Here is a 24,662-nt window from a genome sequence, read left to right on the forward strand (position 1 = left end):
CCCATGAGCTTGCCATCAGAGGGGGCTTGCTGTTCTGGCTGCAGATTAACAGGCATTATGGGCAGAGTTCCCACAACCGTGTTATGGTGGTGCCCAAGTAGCCCTGCATCGTGCAATTGCATTCTGCTGCAGCCAAGCTGGTTGGGACTACTACCGGGTGACACCATCTCCCAGCCTCACGTCCTCACAAGAAAGTGATAGTACAGGGTGTGTGTATACATAGTACCTGGGAGGAGCACTGTGAGGGTGTGTATATACATAGTACCTGGGAGGAGCACTGTGAGGGAGTGTGTGTATACATAGTACCTGGGAGGAGCACTGTGAGGGTGTGTATATACATAGTACCTGGGAGGAGCACTGTGAGAGAGTGTTTGTATACATAGTACCTGGGAGGAGCACTGTGAGGGTGTGTATATACATAGTACCTGGGAGGAGCACTGTGAGGGAGTGTGTGTATACATAGTACCTGGGAGGAGCACTGTGAGGGAGTGTTTGTATACATAGTATCTGGGAGGAGCACTGTGAGGGAGTGTTTGTATACATAGTACCTGGGAGGAGCACTGTGAACGAGTGTTTGTACACATAGTATCTGGGAGGAGCACTGTGAGGGAGTGTTTGTATACATAGTATCTGGGAGGAGCACTGTGAGGGAGTGTTTGTATACATAGTATCTGGGAGGAGCACTGTGAGGGAGTGTTTGTATACATAGTACCTGGGAGGAGCACTGTGAGGGAGTGTTTGTACACATAGTACCTGGGAGGAGCACTGTGAGGGAGTGTTTGTATACATAGTACCTGGGAGGAGCACTGTGAGGGAGTGTTTGTATACATAGTACCTGGGAGGAGCACTGTGAGGGAGTGTTTGTATACATAGTACCTGGGAGGAGCACTGTGAGGGAGTGTTTGTATACATAGTACCTGGGAGGAGCACTGTGAGGGAGTGTTTGTATACATAGTATCTGGGAGGAGCACTGTGAGGGAGTGTTTGTATACATAGTACCTGGGAGGAGCACTGTGAGGGAGTGTTTGTATACATAGTATCTGGGAGGAGCACTGTGAGGGAGTGTTTGTATACATAGTATCTGGGAGGAGCACTGTGAGGGAGTGTTTGTATACATAGTATCTGGGAGGAGCACTGTGAACGAGTGTTTGTATACATAGTATCTGGGAGGAGCACTGTGAGGGAGTGTTTGTATACATAGTACCTGGGAGGAGCACTGTGAGGGAGTGTTTGTACACATAGTATCTGGGAGGAGCACTGTGAGGGAGTGTTTGTATACATAGTATCTGGGAGGAGCACTGTGAGGGAGTGTTTGTATACATAGTATCTGGGAGGAGCACTGTGAACGAGTGTTTGTATACATAGTACCTGGGAGGAGCACTGTGAACGAGTGTTTGTATACATAGTATCTGGGAGGAGCACTGTGAGGGAGTGTTTGTATACATAGTACCTGGGAGGAGCACTGTGAGGGAGTGTTTGTATACATAGTACCTGGGAGGAGCACTGTGAACGAGTGTTTGTATACATAGTACCTGGGAGGAGCACTGTGAGGGAGTGTTTTTATACATAGTATCTGGGAGGAGCACTGTGAGGGAGTGTTTGTATACATAGTATCTGGGAGGAGCACTGTGAGGGAGTGTTTGTATACATAGTACCTGGGAGGAGCACTGTGAGGGAGTGTTTGTATACATAGTACCTGGGAGGAGCACTGTGAGGGAGTGTTTGTATACATAGTACCTGGGAGGAGCACTGTGAGGGAGTGTTTGTATACATAGTATCTGGGAGGAGCACTGTGAGGGAGTGTTTGTATACATAGTACCTGGGAGGAGCACTGTGAGGGAGTGTTTGTATACATAGTACCTGGGAGGAGCACTGTGAGGGAGTGTTTGTATACATAGTATCTGGGAGGAGCACTGTGAGGGAGTGTTTGTATACATAGTATCTGGGAGGAGCACTGTGAGGGAGTGTTTGTATACATAGTATCTGGGAGGAGCACTGTGAGGGAGTGTTTGTATACATAGTACCTGGGAGGAGCACTGTGAGGGAGTGTTTGTATACATAGTATCTGGGAGGAGCACTGTGAGGGAGTGTTTGTATACATAGTACCTGGGAGGAGCACTGTGAGGGAGTGTTTGTGTACATAGTATCTGGGAGGAGCACTGTGAGGGAGTGTTTGTATACATAGTACCTGGGAGGAGCACTGTGAGGGAGTGTTTGTGTACATAGTATCTGGGAGGAGCACTGTGAGGGAGTGTTTGTATACATAGTACCTGGGAGGAGCACTGTGAGGGAGTGTTTGTGTACATAGTATCTGGGAGGAGCACTGTGAGGGAGTGTTTGTGTACATAGTATCTGGGAGGAGCACTGTGAGGGAGTGTTTGTATACATAGTATCTGGGAGGAGCACTGTGAGGGAGTGTTTGTATACATAGTACCTGGGAGGAGCACTGTGAGGGAGTGTTTGTATACATAGTATCTGGGAGGAGCACTGTGAGGGAGTGTTTGTATACATAGTACCTGGGAGGAGCACTGTGAGGGAGTGTTTGTATACATAGTACCTGGGAGGAGCACTGTGAGGGAGTGTTTGTATACATAGTACCTGGGAGGAGCACTGTGAGGGAGTGTTTGTATACATAGTACCTGGGAGGAGCACTGTGAGGGAGTGTTTGTATACATAGTACCTGGGAGGAGCACTGTGAGGGAGTGTTTGTATACATAGTACCTGGGAGGAGCACTGTGAGGGAGTGTTTGTATACATAGTACCTGGGAGGAGCACTGTGAACGAGTGTTTGTATACATAGTATCTGGGAGGAGCACTGTGAGGGAGTGTTTGTATACATAGTACCTGGGAGGAGCACTGTGAGGGAGTGTTTGTATACATAGTACCTGGGAGGAGCACTGTGAACGAGTGTTTGTATACATAGTATCTGGGAGGAGCACTGTGAACGAGTGTTTGTATACATAGTACCTGGGAGGAGCACTGTGAACGAGTGTTTGTATACATAGTATCTGGGAGGAGCACTGTGAGGGAGTGTTTGTATACATAGTACCTGGGAGGAGCACTGTGAGGGAGTGTTTGTATACATAGTATCTGGGAGGAGCACTGTGAACGAGTGTTTGTATACATAGTATCTGGGAGGAGCACTGTGAGGGAGTGTTTGTATACATAGTATCTGGGAGGAGCACTGTGAGGGAGTGTTTGTATACATAGTATCTGGGAGGAGCACTGTGAGGGAGTGTTTGTATACATAGTACCTGGGAGGAGCACTGTGAGGGAGTGTTTGTATACATAGTATCTGGGAGGAGCACTGTGAGGGAGTGTTTGTATACATAGTACCTGGGAGGAGCACTGTGAGGGAGTGTTTGTATACATAGTACCTGGGAGGAGCACTGTGAGGGAGTGTTTGTATACATAGTACCTGGGAGGAGCACTGTGAGGGAGTGTTTGTATACATAGTATCTGGGAGGAGCACTGTGAGGGAGTGTTTGTACACATAGTATCTGGGAGGAGCACTGTGAGGGAGTGTTTGTATACATAGTACCTGGGAGGAGCACTGTGAGGGAGTGTTTGTATACATAGTATCTGGGAGGAGCACTGTGAGGGAGTGTTTGTATACATAGTATCTGGGAGGAGCACTGTGAGGGAGTGTTTGTATACATAGTATCTGGGAGGAGCACTGTGAGGGAGTGTTTGTATACATAGTATCTGGGAGGAGCACTGTGAGGGAGTGTTTGTATACATAGTATCTGGGAGGAGCACTGTGAGGGAGTGTTTGTATACATAGTATCTGGGAGGAGCACTGTGAGGGAGTGTTTGTACACATAGTATCTGGGAGGAGCACTGTGAGGGAGTGTTTGTATACATAGTATCTGGGAGGAGCACTGTGAGGGAGTGTTTGTATACATAGTACCTGGGAGGAGCACTGTGAGGGAGTGTTTGTATACATAGTATCTGGGAGGAGCACTGTGAGGGAGTGTTTGTATACATAGTACCTGGGAGGAGCACTGTGAGGGAGTGTTTGTATACATAGTATCTGGGAGGAGCACTGTGAGGGAGTGTTTGTATACATAGTATCTGGGAGGAGCACTGTGAGGGAGTGTTTGTATACATAGTATCTGGGAGGAGCACTGTGAGGGAGTGTTTGTATACATAGTACCTGGGAGGAGCACTGTGAGGGAGTGTTTGTATACATAGTACCTGGGAGGAGCACTGTGAGGGAGTGTTTGTATACATAGTATCTGGGAGGAGCACTGTGAACGAGTGTTTGTATACATAGTACCTGGGAGGAGCACTGTGAACGAGTGTTTGTATACATAGTACCTGGGAGGAGCACTGTGAGGGAGTGTTTGTATACATAGTATCTGGGAGGAGCACTGTGAGGGAGTGTTTGTATACATAGTACCTGGGAGGAGCACTGTGAGGGAGTGTTTGTATACATAGTATCTGGGAGGAGCACTGTGAACGAGTGTTTGTATACATAGTATCTGGGAGGAGCACTGTGAGGGAGTGTTTGTATACATAGTACCTGGGAGGAGCACTGTGAGGGAGTGTGTGTATACATAGTATCTGGGAGGAGCACTGTGAACGAGTGTTTGTATACATAGTATCTGGGAGGAGCACTGTGAGGGAGTGTTTGTATACATAGTACCTGGGAGGAGCACTGTGAGGGAGTGTTTGTATACATAGTACCTGGGAGGAGCACTGTGAGGGAGTGTTTGTATACATAGTACCTGGGAGGAGCACTGTGAGGGAGTGTTTGTATACATAGTACCTGGGAGGAGCACTGTGAGGGAGTGTTTGTATACATAGTACCTGGGAGGAGCACTGTGAGGGAGTGTTTGTATACATAGTATCTGGGAGGAGCACTGTGAGGGAGTGTTTGTATACATAGTACCTGGGAGGAGCACTGTGAGGGAGTGTTTGTATACATAGTATCTGGGAGGAGCACTGTGAGGGAGTGTTTGTATACATAGTATCTGGGAGGAGCACTGTGAGGGAGTGTTTGTATACATAGTATCTGGGAGGAGCACTGTGAGGGAGTGTTTGTATACATAGTATCTGGGAGGAGCACTGTGAGGGAGTGTTTGTATACATAGTACCTGGGAGGAGCACTGTGAGGGAGTGTTTGTATACATAGTATCTGGGAGGAGCACTGTGAGGGAGTGTTTGTATACATAGTATCTGGGAGGAGCACTGTGAACGAGTGTTTGTATACATAGTATCTGGGAGGAGCACTGTGAGGGAGTGTTTGTATACATAGTACCTGGGAGGAGCACTGTGAGGGAGTGTTTGTATACATAGTACCTGGGAGGAGCACTGTGAGGGAGTGTTTGTATACATAGTATCTGGGAGGAGCACTGTGAGGGAGTGTTTGTATACATAGTATCTGGGAGGAGCACTGTGAGGGAGTGTTTGTATACATAGTATCTGGGAGGAGCACTGTGAGGGAGTGTTTGTATACATAGTATCTGGGAGGAGCACTGTGAACGAGTGTTTGTATACATAGTACCTGGGAGGAGCACTGTGAGGGAGTGTTTGTATACATAGTATCTGGGAGGAGCACTGTGAGGGAGTGTTTGTATACATAGTACCTGGGAGGAGCACTGTGAGGGAGTGTTTGTATACATAGTACCTGGGAGGAGCACTGTGAGGGAGTGTTTGTATACATAGTATCTGGGAGGAGCACTGTGAGGGAGTGTTTGTATACATAGTATCTGGGAGGAGCACTGTGAGGGAGTGTTTGTATACATAGTATCTGGGAGGAGCACTGTGAGGGAGTGTTTGTATACATAGTATCTGGGAGGAGCACTGTGAGGGAGTGTTTGTATACATAGTACCTGGGAGGAGCACTGTGAGGGAGTGTTTGTATACATAGTACCTGGGAGGAGCACTGTGAGGGAGTGTTTGTATACATAGTATCTGGGAGGAGCACTGTGAACGAGTGTTTGTATACATAGTACCTGGGAGGAGCACTGTGAGGGAGTGTTTGTATACATAGTATCTGGGAGGAGCACTGTGAGGGAGTGTTTGTATACATAGTACCTGGGAGGAGCACTGTGAGGGAGTGTTTGTATACATAGTACCTGGGAGGAGCACTGTGAGGGAGTGTTTGTGTACATAGTATCTGGGAGGAGCACTGTGAGGGAGTGTTTGTATACATAGTATCTGGGAGGAGCACTGTGAACGAGTGTTTGTATACATAGTACCTGGGAGGAGCACTGTGAGGGAGTGTTTGTATACATAGTACCTGGGAGGAGCACTGTGAGGGAGTGTTTGTATACATAGTACCTGGGAGGAGCACTGTGAGGGAGTGTTTGTATACATAGTATCTGGGAGGAGCACTGTGAGGGAGTGTTTGTATACATAGTATCTGGGAGGAGCACTGTGAGGGAGTGTTTGTATACATAGTATCTGGGAGGAGCACTGTGAGGGAGTGTTTGTATACATAGTACCTGGGAGGAGCACTGTGAGGGAGTGTTTGTATACATAGTACCTGGGAGGAGCACTGTGAGGGAGTGTTTGTATACATAGTACCTGGGAGGAGCACTGTGAGGGAGTGTTTGTATACATAGTATCTGGGAGGAGCACTGTGAGGGAGTGTTTGTATACATAGTATCTGGGAGGAGCACTGTGAGGGAGTGTTTGTATACATAGTACCTGGGAGGAGCACTGTGAGGGAGTGTTTGTATACATAGTACCTGGGAGGAGCACTGTGAGGGAGTGTTTGTATACATAGTACCTGGGAGGAGCACTGTGAGGGAGTGTTTGTATACATAGTACCTGGGAGGAGCACTGTGAGGGAGTGTTTGTATACATAGTACCTGGGAGGAGCACTGTGAGGGAGTGTTTGTATACATAGTACCTGGGAGGAGCACTGTGAACGAGTGTTTGTATACATAGTATCTGGGAGGAGCACTGTGAGGGAGTGTTTGTATACATAGTATCTGGGAGGAGCACTGTGAGGGAGTGTTTGTATACATAGTATCTGGGAGGAGCACTGTGAGGGAGTGTTTGTATACATAGTACCTGGGAGGAGCACTGTGAGGGAGTGTTTGTATACATAGTACCTGGGAGGAGCACTGTGAGGGAGTGTTTGTATACATAGTACCTGGGAGGAGCACTGTGAGGGAGTGTTTGTATACATAGTACCTGGGAGGAGCACTGTGAGGGAGTGTTTGTATACATAGTACCTGGGAGGAGCACTGTGAGGGAGTGTTTGTATACATAGTACCTGGGAGGAGCACTGTGAGGGAGTGTTTGTATACATAGTACCTGGGAGGAGCACTGTGAACGAGTGTTTGTATACATAGTATCTGGGAGGAGCACTGTGAGGGAGTGTTTGTATACATAGTACCTGGGAGGAGCACTGTGAGGGAGTGTTTGTATACATAGTACCTGGGAGGAGCACTGTGAGGGAGTGTTTGTACACATAGTATCTGGGAGGAGCACTGTGAACGAGTGTTTGTATACATAGTACCTGGGAGGAGCACTGTGAGGGAGTGTGTGTATACATAGTATCTGGGAGGAGCACTGTGAGGGAGTGTTTGTATACATAGTATCTGGGAGGAGCACTGTGAACGAGTGTTTGTATACATAGTACCTGGGAGGAGCACTGTGAGGGAGTGTTTGTATACATAGTATCTGGGAGGAGCACTGTGAACGAGTGTTTGTATACATAGTACCTGGGAGGAGCACTGTGAGGGAGTGTTTGTATACATAGTATCTGGGAGGAGCACTGTGAGGGAGTGTTTGTATACATAGTACCTGGGAGGAGCACTGTGAGGGAGTGTTTGTATACATAGTATCTGGGAGGAGCACTGTGAACGAGTGTTTGTATACATAGTACCTGGGAGGAGCACTGTGAGGGAGTGTTTGTATACATAGTACCTGGGAGGAGCACTGTGAGGGAGTGTTTGTATACATAGTACCTGGGAGGAGCACTGTGAGGGAGTGTTTGTATACATAGTATCTGGGAGGAGCACTGTGAGGGAGTGTTTGTATACATAGTATCTGGGAGGAGCACTGTGAGGGAGTGTTTGTACACATAGTACCTGGGAGGAGCACTGTGAGGGAGTGTTTGTATACATAGTACCTGGGAGGAGCACTGTGAGGGAGTGTTTGTATACATAGTATCTGGGAGGAGCACTGTGAGGGAGTGTTTGTATACATAGTATCTGGGAGGAGCACTGTGAGGGAGTGTTTGTATACATAGTATCTGGGAGGAGCACTGTGAGGGAGTGTTTGTATACATAGTATCTGGGAGGAGCACTGTGAGGGAGTGTTTGTATACATAGTATCTGGGAGGAGCACTGTGAGGGAGTGTTTGTATACATAGTATCTGGGAGGAGCACTGTGAGGGAGTGTTTGTACACATAGTACCTGGGAGGAGCACTGTGAGGGAGTGTTTGTATACATAGTACCTGGGAGGAGCACTGTGAGGGAGTGTTTGTATACATAGTACCTGGGAGGAGCACTGTGAGGGAGTGTTTGTACACATAGTATCTGGGAGGAGCACTGTGAGGGAGTGTTTGTATACATAGTATCTGGGAGGAGCACTGTGAGGGAGTGTTTGTATACATAGTACCTGGGAGGAGCACTGTGAGGGAGTGTTTGTATACATAGTATCTGGGAGGAGCACTGTGAGGGAGTGTTTGTATACATAGTATCTGGGAGGAGCACTGTGAGGGAGTGTTTGTATACATAGTATCTGGGAGGAGCACTGTGAGGGAGTGTTTGTATACATAGTATCTGGGAGGAGCACTGTGAACGAGTGTTTGTATACATAGTACCTGGGAGGAGCACTGTGAGGGAGTGTTTGTATACATAGTATCTGGGAGGAGCACTGTGAGGGAGTGTTTGTATACATAGTATCTGGGAGGAGCACTGTGAGGGAGTGTTTGTATACATAGTATCTGGGAGGAGCACTGTGAACGAGTGTTTGTATACATAGTATCTGGGAGGAGCACTGTGAGGGAGTGTGTGTATACATAGTACCTGGGAGGAGCACTGTGAGGGAGTGTGTGTATACATAGTATCTGGGAGGAGCACTGTGAGGGAGTGTTTGTATACATAGTACCTGGGAGGAGCACTGTGAGGGAGTGTTTGTATACATAGTATCTGGGAGGAGCACTGTGAGGGAGTGTTTGTATACATAGTACCTGGGAGGAGCACTGTGAGGGAGTGTTTGTATACATAGTATCTGGGAGGAGCACTGTGAACGAGTGTTTGTATACATAGTATCTGGGAGGAGCACTGTGAGGGAGTGTTTGTATACATAGTATCTGGGAGGAGCACTGTGAGGGAGTGTTTGTATACATAGTACCTGGGAGGAGCACTGTGAGGGAGTGTTTGTACACATAGTACCTGGGAGGAGCACTGTGAGGGAGTGTGTGTATACATAGTATCTGGGAGGAGCACTGTGAGGGAGTGTTTGTATACATAGTATCTGGGAGGAGCACTGTGAGGGAGTGTTTGTACACATAGTACCTGGGAGGAGCACTGTGAGGGAGTGTTTGTATACATAGTATCTGGGAGGAGCACTGTGAGGGAGTGTTTGTATACATAGTATCTGGGAGGAGCACTGTGAGGGAGTGTTTGTATACATAGTATCTGGGAGGAGCACTGTGAACGAGTGTTTGTGTACATAGTATCTGGAAGGAGCACTGTGAGGGAGTGTTTGTATACATAGTATCTGGGAGGAGCACTGTGAACGAGTGTTTGTGTACATAGTATCTGGGAGGAGCACTGTGAGGGAGTGTTTGTATACATAGTATCTGGGAGGAGCACTGTGAACGAGTGTTTGTGTACATAGTATCTGGGAGGAGCACTGTGAGGGAGTGTTTGTATACATAGTATCTGGGAGGAGCACTGTGAGGGAGTGTTTGTACACATAGTATCTGGGAGGAGCACTGTGAGGGAGTGTTTGTATACATAGTATCTGGGAGGAGCACTGTGAGGGAGTGTTTGTATACATAGTACCTGGGAGGAGCACTGTGAGGGAGTGTTTGTATACATAGTATCTGGGAGGAGCACTGTGAACGAGTGTTTGTATACATAGTACCTGGGAGGAGCACTGTGAGGGAGTGTTTGTATACATAGTACCTGGGAGGAGCACTGTGAGGGAGTGTTTGTATACATAGTACCTGGGAGGAGCACTGTGAGGGAGTGTTTGTATACATAGTATCTGGGAGGAGCACTGTGAGGGAGTGTTTGTATACATAGTACCTGGGAGGAGCACTGTGAGGGAGTGTTTGTATACATAGTATCTGGGAGGAGCACTGTGAGGGAGTGTTTGTATACATAGTACCTGGGAGGAGCACTGTGAGGGAGTGTTTGTATACATAGTATCTGGGAGGAGCACTGTGAGGGAGTGTTTGTATACATAGTATCTGGGAGGAGCACTGTGAGGGAGTGTTTGTATACATAGTACCTGGGAGGAGCACTGTGAACGAGTGTTTGTATACATAGTATCTGGGAGGAGCACTGTGAGGGAGTGTTTGTATACATAGTACCTGGGAGGAGCACTGTGAGGGAGTGTTTGTATACATAGTATCTGGGAGGAGCACTGTGAGGGAGTGTTTGTATACATAGTATCTGGGAGGAGCACTGTGAGGGAGTGTTTGTATACATAGTATCTGGGAGGAGCACTGTGAGGGAGTGTTTGTATACATAGTATCTGGGAGGAGCACTGTGAGGGAGTGTTTGTATACATAGTATCTGGGAGGAGCACTGTGAGGGAGTGTTTGTATACATAGTACCTGGGAGGAGCACTGTGAGGGAGTGTTTGTATACATAGTACCTGGGAGGAGCACTGTGAGGGAGTGTTTGTATACATAGTACCTGGGAGGAGCACTGTGAGGGAGTGTTTGTATACATAGTATCTGGGAGGAGCACTGTGAGGGAGTGTTTGTATACATAGTACCTGGGAGGAGCACTGTGAGGGAGTGTTTGTATACATAGTATCTGGGAGGAGCACTGTGAGGGAGTGTTTGTATACATAGTACCTGGGAGGAGCACTGTGAGGGAGTGTTTGTATACATAGTATCTGGGAGGAGCACTGTGAGGGAGTGTTTGTATACATAGTACCTGGGAGGAGCACTGTGAGGGAGTGTTTGTATACATAGTATCTGGGAGGAGCACTGTGAGGGAGTGTTTGTATACATAGTACCTGGGAGGAGCACTGTGAGGGAGTGTTTGTATACATAGTATCTGGGAGGAGCACTGTGAGGGAGTGTTTGTATACATAGTACCTGGGAGGAGCACTGTGAGGGAGTGTTTGTATACATAGTACCTGGTGCAAGCACTGTGAACGAGTGTTTGTATACACTGTATCTGAGGTGAGCTCTGTGAGGGAGTGTTTGTGTACACAGTATCTGAGGTGAGCTCTGTGAGGGAGTGTTTGTGTACACAGTATCTGGGTCGCAATCTGTGAGGGAGTGCTTGTATACATACTATCTGGAATGAGCACAGTGCCTGGGACGGGCATTGTGAGGGGGAGTGTTTGTATACACAGGACCTGGAATGAGGACTAAGAGGGAGTGTTTGTATACACAGTATTTGGGAGGTAAACAGTGAGGGAGTGTTTGCATACACAGTATCTGGGTCAAGATCTGTGAGGGAGTGTTTGTATATATAGCATCTGGAATGAGCACTGTGAGCGAGTGTTTGTGTACACAGTACCTGGAGCGAACATGTGATCTAATATTTATTTACACTGTGTCTGGTAGGAGCACTGTGTCGAGGACTGTGAGGGATTGTTTGTATACACAGTATCTCTGTCGAGGACTGTGAGGGATTGTTTGTATACACAGTATCTCTGTCGAGGACTGGGGGGATTGTTTGTATACACAGTATCTCTGTCGAGGACTGTGAGGGATTGTTTGTATACACAGTATCTCTGACTAGGACTGTGAGGGATTGTTTGTATACACAGTATCTCTGTTGAGGACTGTGAGGGAGTGTTTGTATACACATTACCTGGAGCGAGCTCTAACGGTGTGTTTGTACACACGGTACTTGGGGCAATGACTGAGCGAAAATTTGTATACACAGTACCTTTTTCATTATTCGTTCATAGGATGTGGGCGTCGTTGGCAGGGCCAGCATTTATTGCCCATCCCTAATTGCCCTGGAGAAGGTGGTGGTGAGCCACCTTCTTGAACCGCTGCAGTCCGTGTGGTGAAGGTTCTCCCACAGTGCTGTTAGGAAGGGAATTCCAGGATTTTGACCCAGTGACGATGAAGGAACGGCGATATATTTCCAAGTCGGGATGGTGTGTGACTTGGAGGGGAACGTGCAGGTGGTGTTGTTCCCATGTGCCTGCTGGCCTTGTCCTTCCAGGTGGTAGAGGTCGCAGATATGGGAGGTGCTGTTGAAGAAGCCTTGGCGAGTTGCTGCAGTGCATCCTGTGGATGGTACACACTGCAGCCACTGTGCGCAGGTGGTGAAGGGAGTGAATGTTTAGGGTGGTGGATGGGGTGCCAATCAAGCGGGCTGCTTTGACCTGGATGGTGTCGAGCTTCTCGAGTGTTGTTGGAGCTGCACTCATCCAGGCAAGTGGAGAGTATTCCATCACGCTCCTGACTTGTGCCTTGTAGATGGTGGAAAGGCTTTGGGGAGTCAGGAGGTGAGTCACTCGCTGCAGAATACCCAGCCTCTGACCTGCTCTTGTAGCCACAGTATTTATATGGCTGGTCCAGTTAAGTTTCTGGTCAATGGTAACCCCCAGGATGTTGATGGTGGGGGATTCGGCGATGGTAATGCCATTCAATGTCAAGGGGAGGTGGTCACTTGTCTGGCATGAAAGTTACTTGCCACTATCAGCCTAAGCCTGGATGTTGTCTAGGTCTTGCTGCATGCGGGCACAGACTGCTTGATTATGTGAGGGGTTGTGAATGGAACTGAACACTGCAATCATCAGCGAACATCCCCATTTCTGACCTTATGATGGAGGGAAGGTAATTGATGAAGCAGCTGAAGATGGTTGGGCCTTGGACACTGCCCTGAGGAACTCCTGCAGCAATGTCCTGGGGATGAGATGATTGGCCTCCAATAACAACTGCCATCTTCCTTTGTGCTAGGTATGACTCCAGCCACTGGAGATTTTTCCCCCTGATTTCCATTGACTTCAATTTTACTAGGGCTCCTTGGTGCCACACTCGGTCAAATGCTGCCTTGATGTCAAGGGCAGTCACTCTCACCTCACCTCTGGAATTCAGCTCTTTTGTCCATGTTTGGACCAAGGCTATAATGAGGTCTGGAGCCGAGTGGTCCTGGCGGAACCCAAACTGAGCATCGGTCAGCAGGTTATTGGTGAATAAGTGCCGATTGATCGCACTGTCGACGACACCTTCCATCACTTTGCTGATGATTGAGAGTAGACTGATGGGGCGGTAATTAGCCGGATGGGATTTGTCCTGCTTTTTGTGGACAGGACATAACTGGATAATTTTCCACATTGTTGGGTAGATGCTAGTGTTGTAGCTGTACTGGAACAGCTTGGCTAGAGGTGCGGCTAGTTCTGGAGCACAAGTCTTCAGCACTACAGCTGGGATGTTGTTGGGGCCCATAGCCTTTGCTGTATCCAGTGCACTCAGCCGTTTCTTGCTATCACGTGGAGTCAATCAAATTGGCTGAAGACTGGCTTCTGTGATGGTGGGGATATCGGGAGGAGGCCGAGATGGATCATCCAGTCGGCACTTCTGGCTGAAGATGGTTGCAAACGCTTCAGCCTTTTTTGCACTCACGTGCTGGACTCCACCATCATTGTGGATGGGGATGTTTACAGAGCCTCCTCCTCCCGTTAGTTGTTTAATTGTCCACCACCATTCACGACTGGATGTGGCAGGACTGCAGAGCTGAGGCAGGCACTGTGAGTGAGTGTTTGTATACTTAGTAACTGGAGTGAGTTCTGTGAGGGATTGTTTGTTTTCACAGTACCTGGACGAGTGCTTATAGAATCATAGGAATTTGCGGCACACAAGGCGGCCATTCGGCCCATCGTGTCCGCGCCGGCCGAAAAAGAGCTATCCAGCCTAATCCCACTTTCCAGCTCTTGGTCCGTATCCCTGTAGGTTACGGCATTTCAGGTGCACATCCAAATACTTTTTAAATGTGATGAGGGTTTCTGCCTCTACCACCCTTTCAGGCAGTGAGTTCCAGACCCCCACCACCCTCTGGGTGATAAAAATTCTCCTCAGCTCCCCTCCAATCCTTCTACCATTTACTTTAAATCTATGCCCCCTGGTTATTGACCTCTCTGCTAAGGAAATAGGTCCTTCCTATCCACTTTCTCTCGGCCTCATAATTTTATATACCTCAATTAAATCTCCCCTCAGCCTCCTTTGTTCCAATGAAAACAACCCCAGTCTATCCAATCTTTCCTCAGCTAAAATTCTCCAGTACTGGTAACATCCTGGTAAATCTCCTCTATACCATCACATCTTTCCTGTAATGTGATGACCAGAACTACTGTTCAGTGCTCAAGTTGTGGCCTAACTAGTGTTTTATACAATTCTAGCATAACCTTTCTGCTCTAATATTCTTTGCCTCGGCTAATAAAGGAAAGTATCCTGTATGCCGCCTTAACCACCTTATCTACCTGTCCTGCTACCTTCAGGGATCTGTGGACATGCACTCCAAGCTCCCTCACTTCCTCTACACCTCTCAGTATCCTCCCATTAATTGTGTACTCCCTTGCCTTGTTTGCCCTCCTCAAATGCATTACCTCACACTTCTTCAGATTGAATTCCATTTACCACTTTTCTGCCCACCTGACCAGTCCATTGATATCTTCCTGCAGTCTACTGCTTTCTTCCTCACTATCAACCACACGGCCAATTTTGTATCATAAGAACATAAGAAATAGGAGCAGGAGTAGGCCAATCGGCCCCTCGAGCCTGCTCCGTCATTCAATAAGATCATGGCTGATCTGATCCTAATCTCAAATCTAAATTCATATCCAATTTCCTGCCCGCTCCCCGTAACCCCTAATTCCCTTTACTTCTCGGAAACTGTCTATTTCTGTTTTAAATTTATTTAATGATGTAGCTTCCACAGCTTCCTGGGGCAGCAAATTCCACAGACCTACTACCCTCTGAGTGAAGAAGTTTCTCCTCATCTCAGTTTTGAAAGAGCAGCCCCTTATTCTAAGACTATGCCCCCTGGTTCTAGTTTCACCCATCCTTGGGCACATCCTTACTGCATCCACCCGATCAAGCCCCTTCACAATCTTATATGTTTCAATAAGATCGCCTCTCGTTCTTCTGAATTTCAATGAGTAGAGTCTCAATCTACTCAACCTCTCCTCATATGTCCACCCCCTCATCCCCGGGATTAACCGAGTGAACCTTCTTTGTACTGCCTCGAGAGCAAGTATGTCTTTTCTTAAGTATGGACACCAAAACTGTATTCCAGGTGCGGTCTCACCACTACCTTGTATAACTGCAGCAATACCTCCCTGTTTTTATATTCTATCCACCTAGCAATAAAAGCCAACATTCCGTTGGTCTTCTTGATCACCTGCATACTAACTTTTTGATTTTCTTGCACTAGGACCCCCAGATCCCTTTGTACTGCAGTACTTTCCAGTTTCTCGCCATTAAGATAATAACTTGCTCTCTGATTTTTCCTGCCAAAGTGCATAACCTCACATTTTCCAATATTGTATTGCATCTGCCAAATCTCCGCCCACTCACCCAGCCTGTCTATATCCCCTTGTAGGTTTTTTATGTCCTCCTCACTCTCCACTTTCCCTCCCATCTTTGTATCATCTGCAAACTTTGATACATTACACTCGGTCCCCTCCTCCAAATCGTTAATATAGATTGTAAAGAGTTGGGGACCCAGCACCGACCCCTGCGGAACACCACTGGCTTACTGGTTGCCAGTCCGAGAATGAACCATTTATCCCAACTCTCTGCTTCCTGTTAGATAACCAATCCTCCACCCATGCCAGAATATTACCCCCAATCCAGTGATTCTTTATCTTGAGCAATAATCTTTTATGTGGCACCTTGTCGAATGCCTTCTGGAAGTCTAAATACACTACGTCCACTGGTTCCCCTTTATCCACCCTGTACGTTATCATCTGCAAACTTCTTAATCATTTAAGTCCAAATCATTAATATATACCACAAAAAGCAAGAGATCTACTACTGAGCCCTGTGGAACCCCACTGGAAACAGCCTTCCAGTCACAAAAACACCCATCGACCATTACCCTTTGCTTCCTGCCACTGAGCCAATTTTGGATCCAACTTGTTACTTTCCCTTGGATCCCATGGGCTTTTACTTTTCTGACCAGTTTGCCATGTGGGACCTTGTCAAAAGCCTTTCTAAAATCCATGTAGACTACATCAAATGCACTACCCTCATCGACCCTCCTTGTTACCACCTCAAAAAATTCAATCAAGTTAGTCAAACACGACCTTCCCTTTAACAAATCCATGTTGACTGTCCTTGATTAATCCATGCCTTTCTAAATGACTATTTATTCTGTCCCTCAGAATTTTTCCCAATCATTTGCCCATCACTGAGTTTTGGCTGACTGGCCTATAATTACTTGGTCTATCCCTTTCTCCCTTTTTAAACAACGGTACAACGTTAGCAGTCCTCCAATCCTCCGGCACCACGCCTGTAGCCAGATAGGATTGGAAAATGATGGTCAGAGCCTCCGCTATTTCCCCCCTTGCTTTTCTCACCAGCCTGGGAAACATTTCATCTGGGCCTGGCAATTTATCTACTTTCAAAGATGCTAATCCCCTTAATGCTTCCTCTCTCACTATGTTTATCCCACCCAATATTTCACACGCCTCCTCCTTAACTACAATATCTGCATTGTTGCCCTCTTTTGTGAGGGAGTGTTTGTATACACAGTACCTGGGGTGAGCACTGTGAGCACATATTTGTATGCACAGTACCTGGGACGAGCCCTGTGAGCAAATATTTGTAGACATAGCAGCTGAGACAAGTAATGTGACCGATCTTTTTAAGACGAAGGATCTGGGAAAAGCACTGAGGGAGTGTTTGTGTACACAGTACGTGGGGCGAGCACTGTGAGGGAGTGTTTGTGTACACAGTACGTGGGGCGAGCACTGTGAGGGAGTGTTTGTGTACACAGTACGTGGGGCGAGCACTGTGAGGGAGTGTTTGTGTACACAGTACGTGGGGCGAGCACTGTGAGGGAGTGTTTGTGTACACAGTACGTGGGGCGAGCACTGTGAGGGAGTGTTTGTGTACACAGTACGTGGGGCGAGCACTGTGAGGGAGTGTTTGTGTACACAGTACGTGGGGCGAGCACTGTGAGGGAGTGTTTGTGTACACAGTACGTGGGGCGAGCACTGTGAGGGAGTGTTTGTGTACACAGTACGTGGGGCGAGCACTGTGAGGGAGTGTTTGTGTACACAGTACGTGGGGCGAGCACTGAGAGGGAGTGTTTGTGTACACAGTACGTGGGGCGAGCACTGTGAGGGAGTGTTTGTGTGCACAGTACGTGGGGCGAGCACTGTGAGGGAGTGTTTGTGCACTGGGAGGGAGTGTTTGTGTACACAGTACGTGGGGCGAGCACTGAGAGGGAGTGTTTGTGTACACAGTACGTGGGGCGAGCACTGTGAGGGAGTGTTTGTGTACACAGTACGTGGGGCGAGCACTGTGAGGGAGTGTTTGTGTGCACAGTACGTGGGGCGAGCACTGTGAGGGAGTGTTTGTGCACTGGGAGGGAGTGTTTGTGTACACAGTACACGCAGTGTCTCGGACGAGCATTGTGTGGGAATGTTTGTATACACAGTTCTTGAAAGGAGCACTGTGAAGGAGGTGCTTGTAAAACAGCAACTGGGGCGAGTAATGTGACATTTTTTTCTTATGCTGTATCTGGGGGAGGCACTGTGAGCCAATATTTAGAAACATAGAAAATAGGAGCAGGAGTAGGCCATTCGGCCCGTCGAGCCTGCTCCACCATTCAATATGATCATGGCTGATCCTCCATCTCAATACCATATTCCTGCTCTCTCCCCATACCTTTTGGTGCCTTTTGTGTCTAGAAATCTATCCAGCTCCTTCTTAAATATATTCAGTGACTTGGCCTCCACAGCCTTCTGTGGTAGAGAATTCCACAGGTTCACCACCCTCTGAGTGAAGAAATTTCTCCTCATCTCAGTCCTAAATGTCCTACCCCGTATCCTGAGACTGTGACCCCTCGTTCTGGACCCCCCCAGCCAGGGGAAACATCCTCCCTGCATCCAGTCTGTCTAGTCCTGTCAGAATTTTATGTTTCAATTAGATCCCCTCTCATTCTTCTAAACTCGAGTGAATACAGGCCGAGTCGACCCAATCTCTCCTCATACGACAGTCCTGCCATCCCAAGAATCAGTCTGGTGAACCTTCGCTGCACTCCCTCTATGGCAAGTGTATCCTTTCTTCAGTTAGGAGACCAAAACTGCACACAATACTCCAGGTGTGGTCTCACCAAGGCCCTGTATAACTGCAGTAAGACATCCTCGCTCCTGTACTCAAATCCTCTTGCAATGAAGGCCAATATACCATTTGCCTTCCTGACTGCTTGCTGCACCTGAATGTTTACTTTCAGTGACTGGTGTACAAGGACACCCAGGTACCTTTGTACATCAATATTTCCCAATCTATCACCATTTAAATAATACTCTGCCTGTCTGTTTTTCCTTCCAAAGTGGATAACTTCACATTTATCCACATTATACTGCATCTGCCATGTATTTGCCCACTCACTCAACTTCTCTAAATCGCCTTGAAGCCTCTTTGCATCCTCCTCACAACTCACAATCCCACCTAGTTTTGTGTCATCAGCAAACTTGGAAATATTACATTTGGTTCCCTCATCCAAATCATTGATATATATTGTGAAAAGCTGTATACACAGTTGCTCGGGCGAGGACTGTGAGGGAGTGTTTCTGATCACAGTACCTGGGAAGAGGACTGTGAGGGAGTGTTTCTGATCACAGTACCTGGGAAGAGGACTGTGAGGGAGTGTTTGTATATATAGTATCTGGGACGAGTCCTGTGAGCTAATATTTGTATTCACAGTTCCTGGGGCGAGCACTGTGTGATAGATTGTTTATATCTGGCCCGGGTAAATTGGAATCAAAGATTGGCATGTGAAACTGTAATTGAACAGTGGGAGGCCTTTAAAGAGGAGATGGTTCGGGTACAGTCTAGATACATTCCCATGAGGCAGAAAGGTAGGGCAACTAAAGCCAGAGCTCCCTGGGTGACAAAAGGGATGGTGAGTAAGACGAAATGAAAAAAGGGGCGCATGACAGATGTCAGGTTGATGATACAAGTGAGAACCGCAGAATATAGAAAGTTCAGAGGGGAAGTGAAAAAGGGAATAAGAGGGGCAAAGAGAGAGTGTTAGAATAGACTGGCAGCCAACATAAAAGGGAATCCAAAAGTCTTTTATAGGCATGTAAACAGTAAATGGGTAGTAAGAGGAGGGAAGGGACCATAAAGGAGATCTTCTCATGGAGGCAGAGGGGATGGCCGAGGTATTAAATGAGTACTTTGAATCTGTCTTTACCAAGGAAGAAGATGCTGCCAGAGTCTTAGTAAAGGAAGATATAGCTGAGATGCTGGATGGGCTAAAAATTGATTTTAAAAAAGAGGTACTAGAAAGGCTAGCTGTACGAAAAGTAGATAAGTCACCTGGTCCGGATGGTATGCATCCTAGGTTGCTGAGGGAAGTAAGGGTGGAAATTGCGGAGGTACTGGCCATAATCTTCCAAACATCCATAAGATACTGGAGTGGTGCCAGAGGACTGGAGAATTTCAAATGTTACACCCTTGTTCAAAAAAGGGTGTAAGGATAAACCCAGCAACTACAGGCCAGTCAGTTTAACCTCAGTGGTGGGGAAACTTTTAGAAACGATAATTCGGGACAGAATTAACAGTCACTTGGGCGAGTGTGGATTGATTAAGGAAAGCCAGCACGGAATTTTTAAAGGCAAATCATGTTTAACGAACCTGATGTGGTAACAGAGAGGGTCGATGAGGGCAATGCAGTTGTTGTGGTGTATATGGACTCTCAAAAGGTGTTTGATAAAGTATCGCATGTTATGCTTATCATCAAGATTGCGGCCCATGGAATAAAGGGGGCAGTAGCAACATGGATACAGAATTGGCTAAGGGACAGGAAACAGAGAGTAGTGGTGAACGGTTGTTTTTCGGACTGGAGGGAGGTGTACAGTGGTGTTCCCCAGGGGTTGGTGCTGGGACCACTGCTTTTCTTGGTATTTTTTATATATTTTTTTTTCCCTTGGAAAACAGAGGAGGCTGAGGGGTGATTTGATTGAGGTGTACAAAATTATGAGGGGCCGAGATAGAGTGGATAGGAAGGACCTATTTCCCTTAGCAGAGGGGTCAATATCCAGGGGACATAGATTTAAAGTGATGGGTAGAAGGATTAGGGCGGAAATGAGGAAAACACTTTTCACCCTGAGGGTGGTGGGGGTCTGGACCTCACTGCCTGAGGGTGGTAGAGGCGGTAACCCTCACCTCATTTTTAAAAAATACCTGGATGTGCACCTGAAGAGCAGTGACCTGCAGGGCTACGGAACAAATGCGGGAAAGTGGGATTAGGCTGGGTGGCTCGTTTCTCAGCCGGTACGGACACGATGGGCCAAATGGCCTCCTTCTGTGGCGTAAATTTTCTATGATTTCGATGAATCTATGGTCCTGGCGGAACCCAAACTGAGCCTCGGTGAGCAGGTTATTGGTGAGTAAGTGCCGCTTGATGGAAGGTGTCGTCGACAGTGCTATCACTTTGCTGATGATTGAGAGTAGGCTGATGGGGCGGTAATTGGCCGGATTGGATTTGTCCTGCTTTTTGTGGACAGGACATACCTGGGCAATTTTCCTCTTTGTCGGGTAGATGCCAGTGTTGTAGCTGTACTGGAACAGCTTGGCTGGAGGCACAGCTAATTCTGGAGCATAAATCTTCAGCACTACAGCCGGGATGTTGTCGGGGCCCATAGCCTTTGTTGTATCCAGTGCACTCAACCGTTTCTTGATATCACGTGGAGTGAATCGAATTGGCTGAAGACTGGCTTCTGTGATGGTGGGGATATCGGGAGGAGGCTGAGATGGATCATCCACTCGGCACTTCTGACTGAAGATGGTTGCAAACACTTCAGCCTTGTCTTTTGCACTCACATGCTGGACTCCACCATCATTGAGGATGGGGATGTTCACGGAGCCTCCTCCTCCTGTTAGTTGTTTAATTGTCCAGCACCATTCATTACTGGATGTGGCAGGACTGCAGAGCTTTGATCTGATCCGTTGGTTGTGGAATCGCTTAGCTCTGACTATAGCATGTTGCTTCCGCTATTTAGCATGCATGTAGTCCTGAGTTGTAGCTTCACCAGGTTGGCACCTCATTTTTAGGTATGCCTGGTGCTGCTCCTGGCATGCTCTTCTACACTCCTCATTGAACCAGGGTTGATCCCCTGGCTTGTTGGTAATGGTAGAGTGAGGAATATGCCGGGCCATGAGGTTACAGATTGTGCTGGAATACAAACCTGCTACTGCTGATGGCCCACAGCACCTCATGGATGCCCAATTTTGAGCTGCTAGATCTGTTCTGAATCTATCCCATTTAGCACGGTGGTAGTGCCACACAACACGTTGGATGGTGTCCTCAGTGCAAAGACGGGATTTCATCTCCACGAGGGCTTGTGCGGTGGTCACTCTGACCAATACTGTCATGGACAGATGCATCTGCAACGGGTAGATTGGTGAGGATGAGGTCAAGTAGGTTTTTTCCTTGTGTTGGTTCGCTCACCACCTGCCGCAGGCCCAGTCTAGCAGCTATGTCCTTCAGGACTCAGCCAGCAGTGGTGCTACCGAGCCACTCTTGGTGATCCCCCACCCAGAGTACATTCTGTGCCCTTGCTACCCTCAATGCTTCCTCCAGGTGGTGTTCAATATGGAGGAGGACTGATTCATCAGCTGAGGGAGGACGGTAGGTGGTAATCAGCAGGAGGTTTCCTTGCCCATGTTTGACCTGATGCCATGAGATTTCATGGGGTCCAGAGTCAATGTTGAGGACTCCCAGGGCCACTCCCTCCTGACTGTATATCACTGTACCGCCACCTCTGGTGGGTCTGTCCTGCCAGTGGGACCGGACATACCCAGGGATGGTGTTGGAAGAGTCTGGGACGTTGGCTGAAAGGTATGATTCTGTGAGTATGGCTATGTCAGGCTGTTGCTTGCTAGCCTGTGGGACAGCTCTCCCAATTTTGGCACAAGTCCCCAGATGTTAGTGAGGAGGACTTTGCAGGGTCAACTGGGCTTGGTTTGCCTTTATCGTGTCTGATGCCAGGTGGTCCGTCTGGTTTTATTCTTATTATGGCTTTTTTTAGTGAGATTTTACAACTGAGTGGCTTGCTGGGCCATTTCAGAGGGCAATTAAGAATCAACCACATTGCTGTGGGTCTGAAGTCACATATAGGCCAGACTGGGTAAGGATGGCAAGTTTCCTTCCCTAAATTTTTGCGATAATCCGGTAGTTTCATGGCTACCATTACTGGTACTAGTTTTTTAATTCCAGATTTTACTTAATTAATTGAATTTAAATTCCCCAGCTGCCATGGCGGGATTTGAACTCATGACTCCGGATTATTAGTCCAGGCCTCTTGATTACTAGTCCAGTGGAATAACCAGTATGCTACCGTACCTGTGACGAGGACTGTGAGGGAGTGTTTGTAAACACAGTATCTGGGACGAGGACTGTGAGGGAGTGTTTGTAGACACAGTGGCTAACTAGTGAATTTAAGGATAGTATTACATTTAAAGAAGATGCCTACAATGTTGCCAGAAGAGTAGTAAGCCTGTTGGTTGGGAGGGTTTTAGAAATCAGTAGAGGATGACCAAGAAATTGATAAAGATGGAGAAAATTTAATTTGAGAGTAAACTAGCAAGAAATATAAAAACAGATTGTAAGAGCTTCTATAAGTACGTAAAAAGGAAGAGATTAGCAAAAGTAAAGGTGGGTCCATTAGGGACAAAGATATGATAAATTATAATCGCGAATAAGGAAATGGCAGCGATGTTAAACAAACATTTTGTATCTGTCTTCACAGTAGAAGACACAAAAAACATACCTGAAATAGTGGGGAACCAAGGTTCGAATGAGAGATTAGTAAAGAAAAAGTACTGGGGAAATTAATGGCTTTAAAAGCCGACAAATCCCTTGGACCTGATGGCCTACATCCTCGGGTTCGAAAAGAGTGGCTGCAGAGACAGCGGATGCATTGGTTATGATCTTCCAAAATTCCCTAGATTCTAGAACAGTCCCTGTGGATTGGAAGGTAGCAAATGTAATCCCGCTATTCAAGAAGGGAGGGAGAGAGAAAACGGGGAACTGCAGGCCAGTTAACTGGATAACAGTAGTAGGGAAAATGCTAGAATCTACTATTAAGGGCGTCGTAACAGGGCATTTAGAAAATCGTAATACTATGTAGAGTCATCATGGTTTTATGAAAGGGAAATCGTGTTTGACAAATGTATTAGAATTTTTTGAGGATGTAACTAGCAGGGTTCTAAGAGAAACAAGGGGCACAAAGGATCAGGGGAGAAAGGTAGCACTAGAGCAAGTACGGTATTAGGTGGGATCAGACGAAGGGAGAGTACAAGAAAGTCCGAGACTGGTCTGTAGTGCCTGTGTGTAAATGCACGAAGCGAGGTAAACAAGGTTGGTGAGCTGCAGGCACAAATAGCCACATGGGAATATGATATTGTGGCGATAACGGAGACTGGCTCAAAAAATGGCAGGATTGGGTACTAAGTGGATAAAAGGTGTTTAGGAAAGATAGAGAAGGAAAGAAAGGAGGGGGGGTGGTGGCTGTATTGATTAAGGAGAATATTGCAGTGCTGGAGAGATAGGATGTCCTGGAGGGGTCAAGGACAGAATCTATTTGGTTAGAGTTAAGAAACATTAGAGGTGCCTTTGCACTACTGGGTGGATTCAATAGGCCGCCAACTAGTGGGAAGGATAGAGAGGAGCAAATTTGCAGGGAAATTAGAGAGGTGCAAAAGCCTTAGAGTAGTGATAACGGGGGACTTCAACTATCCGAATATAGACTGGAATAATAATAATAAGGGGCAAACAGGGGGAGGAATTTCTGAAGTGTGTTCAGGATAACTTTCTTGACCAGTACGTTTCCAGCCCAACGAGGAAGGAGGCATTGCTGGACTTCATTCTAGGGAATGAGACGGGCCAAGTGGAGCAAGTGTCAGTGGGGGGAATATTTAGGGAGCAGCGGTCATAGTTTCAGTTTAGATTAGCTATGGGAAAGGACATGGACCACTCTAAAGTAAAAATACTCAATTGGAGGAGGGCCAATTTCAGTGGGATGAGAACCGATCTAGCACAGGTAAATTGGAATCAAAGATTGGCAGGCAAACTGTAATTCAACAGTGGGCGGCCTTTAAAGAGGAGATGGTTCGGGTACAATCTAGGTATATTGCAATGAGGCAGAAAGGTAGGGCAACTAAAACCAGAGCCCCCTGGATTGCAAAAGAGATAGAGAGAAAGGGGCGTATGAGAGATGTCAGGTTGATAACACAAGTGAGAACCTGGCAAAATGATCTGGAATGTACTACCCGAGAGGGTGGTGGAGGCAGATTCAATTTTGG

At 47.2% G+C, this 24,662-nt stretch overlaps 1 protein-coding gene across 1 annotated transcript in view; it reads left to right on the top strand.

Moving 5' to 3' along the window:
* Positions 1-24,662, top strand: part of nipblb (NIPBL cohesin loading factor b) — a 690,432-nt gene that overhangs the window by 398,168 nt on the left and 267,602 nt on the right. The window lies entirely within an intron of this gene.

This window comes from Heptranchias perlo, unplaced genomic scaffold (assembly GCF_035084215.1).
Source record: "Heptranchias perlo isolate sHepPer1 unplaced genomic scaffold, sHepPer1.hap1 HAP1_SCAFFOLD_182, whole genome shotgun sequence".
Lineage (NCBI taxonomy): Eukaryota > Metazoa > Chordata > Chondrichthyes > Hexanchiformes > Hexanchidae > Heptranchias > Heptranchias perlo.